We start from the raw sequence: 10,480 nt of genomic DNA on the forward strand, positions 1-10,480 counted from the left end.
CGACTCATAGTGACCCCTCCTTGGGTTTCCAAGGCAGTATCACTACAGAAGTAGATTGCTCAACCTTCCTTCCGAGGAGTAGCTGGTGGGTTTGAACTGCTAGCCTTCTGGTTAGCAGTCAAATGCCTTAGGCACTATGCTACCAGAGCTCTTTTTCAGCATGATACACCCTCAATATTGTGGAATGAACAAATTGACTTAAAGCAGTGGTTTGCAGTCCAGAATATATATCACCTGGGTAGGAAGTTGAGGCTTTTTAAACCTCCTGGGACCAATTAAATCAGAATCTCCAGGTGATCCTAACGTGTAGCCAGAGTTAGGAACTCCTAGTTTAATAAACAGCAACCCTTGGAGCCCCTCTGTAAAGGAAACCCTTAGCAATTTTCTTAGCGTAATAAATAGTTTTTGAATGAAACAACCTGGATGAAATCAGGTTCATATGATCAACAGGAAAACAAAGTGGAAAGCCAGTGGAGTATGTACAAGGAAGAACTGTATGGCATTATTGCCTAAGACAGAGGAGCTCTAGTGGCTTAGTGGTTAAAGCATTTACGTGCTAACCAAAAGGTCAGCAGATTGAACCGATCAGGTGTTTATTTGGAGAAAAATGAGAGTCTGCTTCCATAAAGATTTATAGCCTTGAAAACCCTACACAGCAGTTTTACTCTGTCCTAAGGGTCACTATGAGTTGAAATTGACTAAATGGCAGTGGGTTTTGGTATTGCTGAACACCACCACTCATATTCAAATTTACACACGAACCACTAAAGCCAAAGATGAAGAAACTGAAGATTTTTACCAACTTCTGCATTCTGAAATTGACCAAACATGCAATAAAGATGCATTGATAAATATTGTTGATTGGAATGCAAAAGTTGGAAAGAAACAAGAAGTTGGAAAATATGGCCTTGGTGAAAGAAAAGATGCCAGGGATCACATAGGAGAATTTTGCAAGACCAATAACTTATTCATTGCAAATACCTTTTTCAACAACATAAACAGTGATTTACATGTGGATATTGCCAGATAGAGTACATAAAAATCAAATCAACTACATCTGTGTAAAGAGATGATGGAGAAGCTCAGTATCACCAGTCAAAACAAGGCTAGGGTCCAACCATGAAAAAGACTATCAATTGCCAATATGCAATTTTAAGTTGAAGTTGAACAAAATTTAAACAAGTCAATGAGAGACAAAACACAACCTTGAGTAGATCCCATCTGAATATAGAGCCCATGTGAAGGACAGATTCGATGCATTGAATACCAATGACCCAAGACCAGATGAGTTATGGGATGACATTGAGAGCATCATACATGAAGAAAGCAAACAGTCATTATAAAGACAAGAAAGAAAGAGAAGGCCACAATAGATCTCAGAGGAGACTATGAAATTTATTCTTGAATGAAGAGTCGCTATGGTGAATGGAAGAAATGAAGTAAAAGAGCTAAAAAGAATATTTCAAAAGGCAGCTCAAGAAGACAGGAAAGTATTATAATGAAATGTGTAAAGACCTGGAGTTAGAAAATCAAAAGGGGAGAACATGCTCAGCATTTCTCAAGCTGAAAGAACTGAAGAAGAAAAAATTCAAGCCTCAAGTTACAATACTGAAGCATTCTATGGGCAAAATACTGAACTGTGCAAAAAGCATCAAAAGAAAATGGAAGGAGTACACAGAGTCACTGTACCAAAAGCAACTAGTTGACATTCAACCATTTCAGGAGGTAGCATATGATCAAGAACCAACGGTACTGAAGAAAGAAGTTCAAGTTGCACTCAAGGAATTTGCAGAAAACAAGGTTCTAGGAATTGACGGAATACCCACTGAGATGTCTTAACAAACAGATACTGCGCTAGAGGCACTTACTCATCTATGCAAGAAAATTGGAAGATAGCCACCTGACCAACCAACTGGAAGAGATTCACATATGTGCCCATTCCAAAAAAGGTGATCCAACAGAATGTGGAAATTACCAAACAATATCATTAATATTATATGTCACTAAAATTTTGCTGAAGATAATTTAAAAAATTTTGGCAGCAGTACATCAACAGAGAACTGCCAGAAATTCAAGATGGATTCAGAAGAGGGTGTGAGATGTTTACCTGTATTTTATTGACTATTCAAAGGCATTCAACTGTGTGGATCATTAACAAATTATGGATAACATTGCAAAGAATGGGAATTTCAGAACAATTAATTGTGCTCATGATGAACCTGTACGTAGACCAACAGTCATTTGAACAAAACAAGGGGATACTGCATGGTTTAAAATCAGGAAAGGTGTGTGTCAGGGCTGTAATCCTTTCACCATATTTATTCAACCTGTGTGCTGAACAAATAATCCGAGAGGCTGGACTATATGAAGAAGAACGAAGCACCAGGATTGGAGGAAGACTCATTAACAACCTGAAATACACAGATGACACAGCCTTGCTTGCTGAAAGTGAAGAAGACTTGAAGGACTTACTGATGAAGATCAAAGACTATAGTCTGCAGTATGGATTACACCTCAACATAAAGAAAATTAAAATCCTCACAAATGGACCAATAAGTAAAATCATGATAAATGGAGAAAAGATTGCAATTATCAAGGATTTCATTTTACTTGGATCCACAATCAACATCCATGGAAGCAGCAGCCAAGAAATCAAATGATGTATTGCACTGGGCAAATCTGCTGCAGAAGGCCTCTTTAGAGTGTTTGAGAGCAAAGATGTCACTTTGAAGACTAAGGTGAGCCTGACCCAATCCACTGGTAGCCACTTCTCAGAAAGGCCATGTGGTAAACATCTGTTGCCACTATATGGTGCCTCTGCTTTGCCAGTTTTTTAACAATGCTTTTAACAAGTACTGAGAGGTGTAAAATGCCTCAAGGTAAGGGGAAGGGGGGGTGTATCAAGTGGGGAAAAATAAGTTTACAATTCCTCTTTAAAAGAGGAGGCAGAAACAAAGCTTTGAAGTGAGGAGGCAAAGAAGTTTAATGATAACTATGAGAGCTGGACAATGAACAAGGAAGACTGAAGACAAGTTGATGCTTTTGAGTTGTGGTGTTGGAAAAGAATGCTGAAAGTACTGTGGACTGCCAAAAGAATTAACAAATCTGTCCTGGAAGAAGTGCAGCTAGAATGCTCCTTGGAAGTGAGAATGGCCAGACTTTGTCTCACTTTGGTCATGTTGTCAGAAGGGACCATTCCCTGAAGAAGGATATCATGCTTGGCAAAGTGGAGGGTCAGCAAAAGAGGGGAAGGCCCCTCAACCAGATGGACTGACACAGTGGTTGCAATGATGGGCTCAGGTACAGCATGGATTGTTGGGCTGGCATAGGACCGGACAGTATTTTGTTCTGTTGTACATAGGGTCGCTGTCACTGTAAGTTGGAGCTGACTCAATGACACCTAACAACAACATAACATCATTTTTTAATTAGGCATACAATATATCTCATTGAATCCTCCTAACAGCACTGAGAGAGGCACTATTATTCCATTCTCTAAAGAAGAAAATAAGCCTCAGAGAGGTTAAGTAGCTTACCCAAGATCACACAGTTAGTAAATAGTAGAGGCAGGACTGGGACTCTCCAAAGACCTTGTTTTAACACTGTTGTCCTCAAACTTTCTTGTGTATCAGAATATACAAGCTGTGGAGCTTATTTAAATGCTGACTGCTGGAATCTGTTGGGGAAAAGTTACTAAGAAAACAAAATCTACTCCCAACCCAGAAAATGTCTCTATAAAATTACAAGGGAAAGAATAATTTCATTGGGAAAGAATAGTTTTATTGTTCAATAAGCTTAAACCAGAATGTGATACATTACAGGAAATCTGCTAAAGAGATTACAAAAACAGAAAGGAATCTCAATAGTTATATTGCTAAGTGGATACACCCCTTTACACTCATGTTGCCAAGGTAATATTGTTAATTTTCCTGTATCTTTCTGGCAATGATAACAAATGCAATTTGGAGCCCGGCCACTAGAGGTAATACTAATCTCCTTCCAGGAAACAGGAAGGTAAAGGAGGACTACCTGAAGTTACATTTGAAAGTAGTGGCTGCCAGATCCCTGATTTATATATTTTTTCAAAGAGACAAAGAAAGAATTGACAATGACAAGTTATCTAAAGTGGATTCTGAAAGAATGGGGAAGGAGGGAAGCCTCTTATTTTCAAGCAGGAGAATTAAAACCTGTGATTTTCAATTTGTATTTATCTTTATCAAACCATCCCTAGAGGTTCTGATTTGGAAAGTCTAAGACAGGGCCCAATATTCTCCATGTGACAAAGTTCTTTGGGTGCATGTGGGTCCTCTCTGGGGAATCACTGCTCTTCTCTTTGTGTGATTCCCTCGAGCCAAGAAGCTGCCTCCTCTCTCTTGGTAGCACACTCGGACTAGACTTTAAAGAAGCTTCAATCAGATTCTCTTGTGCCCTTTGATCCTCTTCCATTTCCTGGAGTTGCTTAATGAGTTCAAAGGACCTTCCCAGTGAGCTCAGAAGATCTGGGACAAAGTGCACACATGTTTTTGAGTGACACATTCATCCCAGCTGGCTCATATCCCAAGAGAAAGGGATGAGCTCTCCCCCAACATGAGGCCCTCAGATTAGGGAGGGGTGACACAAGGCCCTGTTGCAGATCAAGTCTCCCTGAATACCTTCAAGAAGAGAGCATCTGTTTGACCTCAAGTTGGGTTATTTGGTCTTTGATTACTTATTGTTCTCCACTTCTCCTTGCACAAATCCCAGGAGAAAAGGAAGAGACCAAACTGCCTACTATAGTGAGTGCAGCTGCTAGGAGCCCAGCCCCACTGCAGCTGCTGGGGCAGGGTTCCTTTCTCAGGCCTGAAAGCTGTCATTTCCCTGGCCTCAGTGAAATCACCTGCATTTGGGTTTAATTATGCTTTGGCCCTTCCTCAACACACTGGGCTCACCCTCAGCTCCTCAGTCAGGTGGGCCAACCCTTGCACTCTTCCCTTTGGCTCCTTCACCCCAACCCCGACAAGGCCAAGTTTCTAGGGAAACTTGAGGTAAGACCCGACACACGCTATTGCTTGGTGGCTGTGAGGGTCTCAATCAAGCATGTCTTTAAAGAAATGGTGTAAGTGGGAAGGCTTGCCATTCGACTCCTTTAAAAGAGATGAAACCATTCCATTTGTGTAGTTGAAATTACACAAATCAAAACTCCACTCTGCTGCTTACTTTGGGTAAGCCACTTTAATTTTTCTAAGACTGATTCTTTGCATATAAAAAGGGGATAGCAACTATTATGCATGGGTGTGATAAGGACTGTATATTAAAAAGTTAATATTAAAGTACCTGTCACATAAACCAAAATTAAATCAGCTGCCATCCAGGCACTTCTGACTCCTGGTGACCGCAACTGTTGCAGAACAGAACTGTGCTCCATGGGGTTTTCAATGACTGATCTTTTGTAAGCACGTCACCAGGCCTTTCTTCCAAGGTGCCTCTGGGTGGGTTCAAACTACCAACATTTCAGTTAGTAGGGGAACACTTAACCAATTTGCAACACCCAGGGACTCCTATCTGGCACATAAACTAAAAAAAAAAAAAAAAACCCACTGCCATCAAGTTGATTCTGACTCACAGCAACTCCAATTGGGTTTCTGAGGTGGTAAATCTTTACAGAAGTAGATTGCCCCATCTTCCTCCATAGAGTGGCTAGTAAGTTTAAGCCACCAATCTTCTGGTTGTACTCAAATGCATTAGGCCCTACTCTGCCAGAACTCCTTACCCAGCACATAGAGGCTTACTACTAATAATAAACTCACTGCCATTGAGTTGATTCTGACTCATAGCGACCCCCTTTGGGTTTCTAAGGTGGTAAATCTTTATGGAAACAGATTGCCCCATCTTCCTTCCGTGGAGCAGCTGGTGAGTTTGAACTACCAACCTTCTAGTTAGCAGGCAAATGCCTTAGGCACCACACCACCAGAGTTCCTTAGTAATAAAACTTAAAAAAAAAACTCACTGCCATCGAGTCGGATCCAACTCATAGCGACCCCTCTTTGGCTTTCCAAGGCAGTATCTCTACAGAAGTAGATTGCCCAGTCTTCCTTACGGGGAGTGGCTGGTGGGTTTGAACCACCAGCCTTCTGGTTAGCAGTCAAGTGCCTTAGGCACTACGCCACCAGAGCTCCCTATGGAAACCAGACCCATGAATTAAAGAAAATCTCATATGAGGCAGTGGTGGTTCAACAGGAGAGCCAGGTTCAATTCCCAGCCAATGCACTGCATGTGTAGCCACCACCCATTTGTCACTGGAGGTTTGTGTGTTCCTATGATGCTTAACTGGTTTCAGCAGAGCTTCCAGACTAAGATGAACCAGGCAGAAGGGCCTGGTGATCTACTTCCAAAAATTAGCCAATGAAAATCCTATGAATCACAACATATTGATATGCATCTCATCATGGGATGATGCAGGGCTGGGCAACATTTCCTCCATTATGCATGGGGTCACCATGAATTAGGGGCCAACTCCATGGCAGTGAACAATGACAACAATAAAAGGTAGCTCTGCCAAGCGCCAGCCAAATGATTTAGAAGTTCAGAGAGGAAACAGGAAGTCCATGGAGAAGTTGGGAATCGTTCATCATTGTGCTCACTGAACACCTCCTGCCTTCCATAGACTTGCCTTGAATGCCTGGTCCCCTCAGTGAACCATGGGCTTTAGATTTGGCCCCATGAGCTTTATTTTCCTTATCTCTCAGGTGGCAACAATAATCATACTTCCCCCTCCAGTGTTCAAGGGAACATGTATAAAGAGTCTAGCACATGTTCAGCACTCAAGGCATGAGAGCTTTTATGATTCTTTTCTTTACTGCTCCCGTGGAAAAAAGGTCCCCACCCTCATTTCCTGTGCGCTCTCCTTCAGATTCTGAAAAGAGTAATTCCCATTTCCACTGGCATTCCACTAGGCCAGGAGGAAAGAAGCAGGAAGGAAGTCAGGAGAGTTGGCTCCTGGATATGCTCTGGCAACTGACACCAGGGGTTCAGGAAGTGCTGAGATGGACACCAGTGGGAAGGTGGGCTGCAGTCAGAGCACTGTGGAGTTGGAGAAAGCAAAGAGCTGCCTTCTCAGCAAGAGGGCCATCCTGAGGAGCCTTGTGGTATCTGTAGAATCTTCTTTCCCTTGTTTCTCCTGGGGAGGACAAGAAGAGCAGGGGGTGGGTGGGTGGAGATTTATGGATAGTTAGAAGAAAAGAGAAGGAGCCCTGGTGGTATAGTGGTTAAGGCTTGTGGCTGTTAACCAAAAGGTCAATGGTTCAAACCCACCAGCTGCTCTGCAGAAGAAAGATGAGACAGTCGGCTTCTGTAAAGATATACAGCCTTGGAAACTCAATGGGGGTTGCTATGGTCAGAACTGACTCAATGGCAGTAAGTTAGGTTGGTTTGAGAGGAAAAGCAGCAGCAGAGTGGAAGACAAGCTGGCATATATTGAGCACCTTTTCTGAGTCAAGTACAAGTAGTCCCTGACTTACAACGTATTTGAGTTACAACAAATCGCACTGATGATCATCTGTTTGTTTCTCTACATCTTATTGGTAGTAATATGTACTACATACAACATTGCAGTACATAATTTGCTGATGTTATCATTCTCAGATGTTCACTTGCAGACGTTCAAAGATAGGATTTATAATGATACTGATAATAAAAGGCAGTAATAATTAAACTTAAAAAAAGTTACTAGATTTGTATCAGAACCAACTTAGGACAGGGTTGTCAGAATGGAACCCTGTCATAAGTTGGAGACTATTGCACTGTGTGGGTGTTTTCATGCATTCAATATTTATCACATGCCTACAATGTACCAGGAGTCTCTGGGTGGGGTAAGTGTTAACATGCTTGGCTGATAACTGAAAGGTTGGAAGTTCCAGTCCACATAGAGGAGCCTAGGAAGATAGGCCTGATGATATGCTTTTGAAGGGTCACAGCTGTACAAACTCTATGGAGCTCTTCAGCTCTGCACATGTGGGGTCTCCATGAGTCAGAATCAACTCCAGGTTGACTAACAACAATGCCTGTGGATGCAATCTTGTTTGGGAGTAGAACTGTGTTTGTTATGTTAATGTGGCCACGGCAATTTAGATTATGTCCTAAACCTAATTACTTCTGAGTTATAAAAAAAGCAGGTTAGACATAGAAGAAAGTAGACATGGGAAAGGTAGAAGCCATCAGATGATGACAAAAACAGATGCATCTATAAAACCCAGAAACTCCAAGGACTGCTGGCTACTGTTGTTGTTGTTGTTATTTGCCATCGAGTCAGCCCCGACTCATAGCGACCCCTCCTTGGGTTTCCGAGGCAGTATCACTACGGAAGCAGGAATGCCCAACCGTCCTTCCGAGGAGTGGCTGGTAGGTTTGAACCGCCAGCCTTCTGGTTAGTGGTCAAGTGCCTTAGGCACTATGCTACCAGAGCTCCTAAGAGCCTGAAATAGACAAGGACCTCTCTCCCTAGTCCCACAGCCTGAATTTGGATTTCTGCCTCCTGAACGGTGAGAAAATAAATTTGTTTTTTAAAGTCACCCACTTGTGGTATATGTGTTATAGCACCACTAGGAAACTAATGGAAACTTCCTTCCTTCAGTTATGAAGGAAATAAGCAGGGGTGAAAGAGCCCTCGTGTCCTCATCTGTAAAATGGGGTCAATATTAATATCTACTTGTCAGGACCGTTGTGAGTGATGGGCTCATGGAAGGTCTGCAACAAATACGATCTTCTGTCATTAATCCGCCCATATTCTCCCATGGAACCGTAAGGGCTAAGGGGTGAGAGAGCTGCAAGAGGGGAGAAGAGGCACCTTGTAGCTCCTGTGAGGGTGAAGTTCAGAAAAAGGATTTTTTTCTGAAGCAAATATGAGGCAATCAGGTCCTTACCACCTCATTATTTTGCTGACTAATACCTGGGAACCAAGAATTCGAAATATTACAAACAAAGCAAACTTGGAATTACAGCCAGTCCACGACCTTGGTGCACCCACGGAACACAGCCACAGGAGGTCCCTTCCTTTCTCCTCTTCCCCCAATTGCTGCCTAAAACAAAAAAAAAAAAAAAAACCCACCCCACAAGGGTGTTGTTCTAAATCAGTTCTGACTATCAGCAACCCTATGTGTTATAGGGTAGAATTGCTCCACAGTATTTTCTGGGAGCTTTGGTAGTGTAGTGCCTAAGGCACTTGACTACTAACCAGAAGGCTAGCGGTTCAAACACATCAGCCACTCCTCGGAAGCACAATCTACTTCCCATAGTGATACTGCCTCGGAAACCCAAGGAGGGGCACTATGAGTCAGATCCGACTCGATGGCAATGGGTTTATAGTATTTTCTTGGCTGCAACCTTTACAGAAGCAGATTATCAGAACTTTTTCTCCCTGGTGCTACTGGGTTGTTTAAGGAGCTCTTCTGGCGTAGTGCCTAAGGCATTTGACTGCTAACCAGAAGGTTGGCAGTTCAAACCCACCAGCCACTCCACGGAAGGAAAACTGGGCAATCTACTTCCATAAAGATTTACTGCCTGGGAAACCCCAAGGGGGTGGCTATGAATCAGCGTTGACTCAAAGGCAGTGAGTTTGGTTAGTTTTGGTTTGGGTTGTTTTGCTGCCAACTTTTGCTTAGCAGATGAACACAAAGTTTGCAGTACACAGAGTGCAACATATCCAGGGCCGGCAGGACAGAGCTGGGCTGGTAAGCCTATCAATGCAGGATGTGCAGAACCCTTGCAAGCTCCTTTCTCTCCCACTTCTACTGCCCAAGGGCAGCATTTCCCCTGCCCCAGAGCTGACCCAGACAGCAATGTTTCCAGCTTATTTCCTTCTCTCTGACTCTTCCCCAGCACCTGTATCAACATGAACCTCACTGACAGATCCCACTCCCGGCTAGACACAGCAGACGTTAACAAAGGGTGGTTGCCACCATGAAAAAGGCTGGAGTCCTATTTGTCCTTCTGAGCCATCACACAATAAAATATTTCAAGGATCCATTTTGTGCCATGTATACTACCCTCCCCTTCGATAACTCACTCAGACATTGCCCTAATGGCTCTATCTCCCTAGCGAACAAGTAGCTGGCCTCCAATTACTCTCACCTGTTTGCTCCTGCAGTGCATGTATGTTCAAGTGATGGGTGATGAGCAACTGGCTAATTCACAATAATGATGGGCAGGTAATGTTTCATTTTGTTGTACACAGGTTTTCTATGAGTCAGAATGGACTCAATGCCACCTAACAATAACAACTGATTGCCAGGCTTTTCTTCCAAGTTACATTTAGGTGAACTTGAATTTCCAATCTTTTATTTAGCAGCCTAGTGCATCAATTGTTTGTTACCACCCAGGGACTCCTCATTCAATTTATGTACTATTATCATCATTAACGGGAGCTCTGGTAGTGTAGTGCCTAAGGCACTTGACTGCTAATCAGAAGGCTGGTGGTTCAAACCCACCAGACACTCCTCGGAAGTAA

This window comes from Orycteropus afer, unplaced genomic scaffold, assembly GCF_000298275.1.
Source record: "Orycteropus afer afer isolate SDZICR_OR568_19922 unplaced genomic scaffold, OryAfe1.0 scaffold00387, whole genome shotgun sequence".
NCBI classification, from domain to species: domain Eukaryota; kingdom Metazoa; phylum Chordata; class Mammalia; order Tubulidentata; family Orycteropodidae; genus Orycteropus; species Orycteropus afer.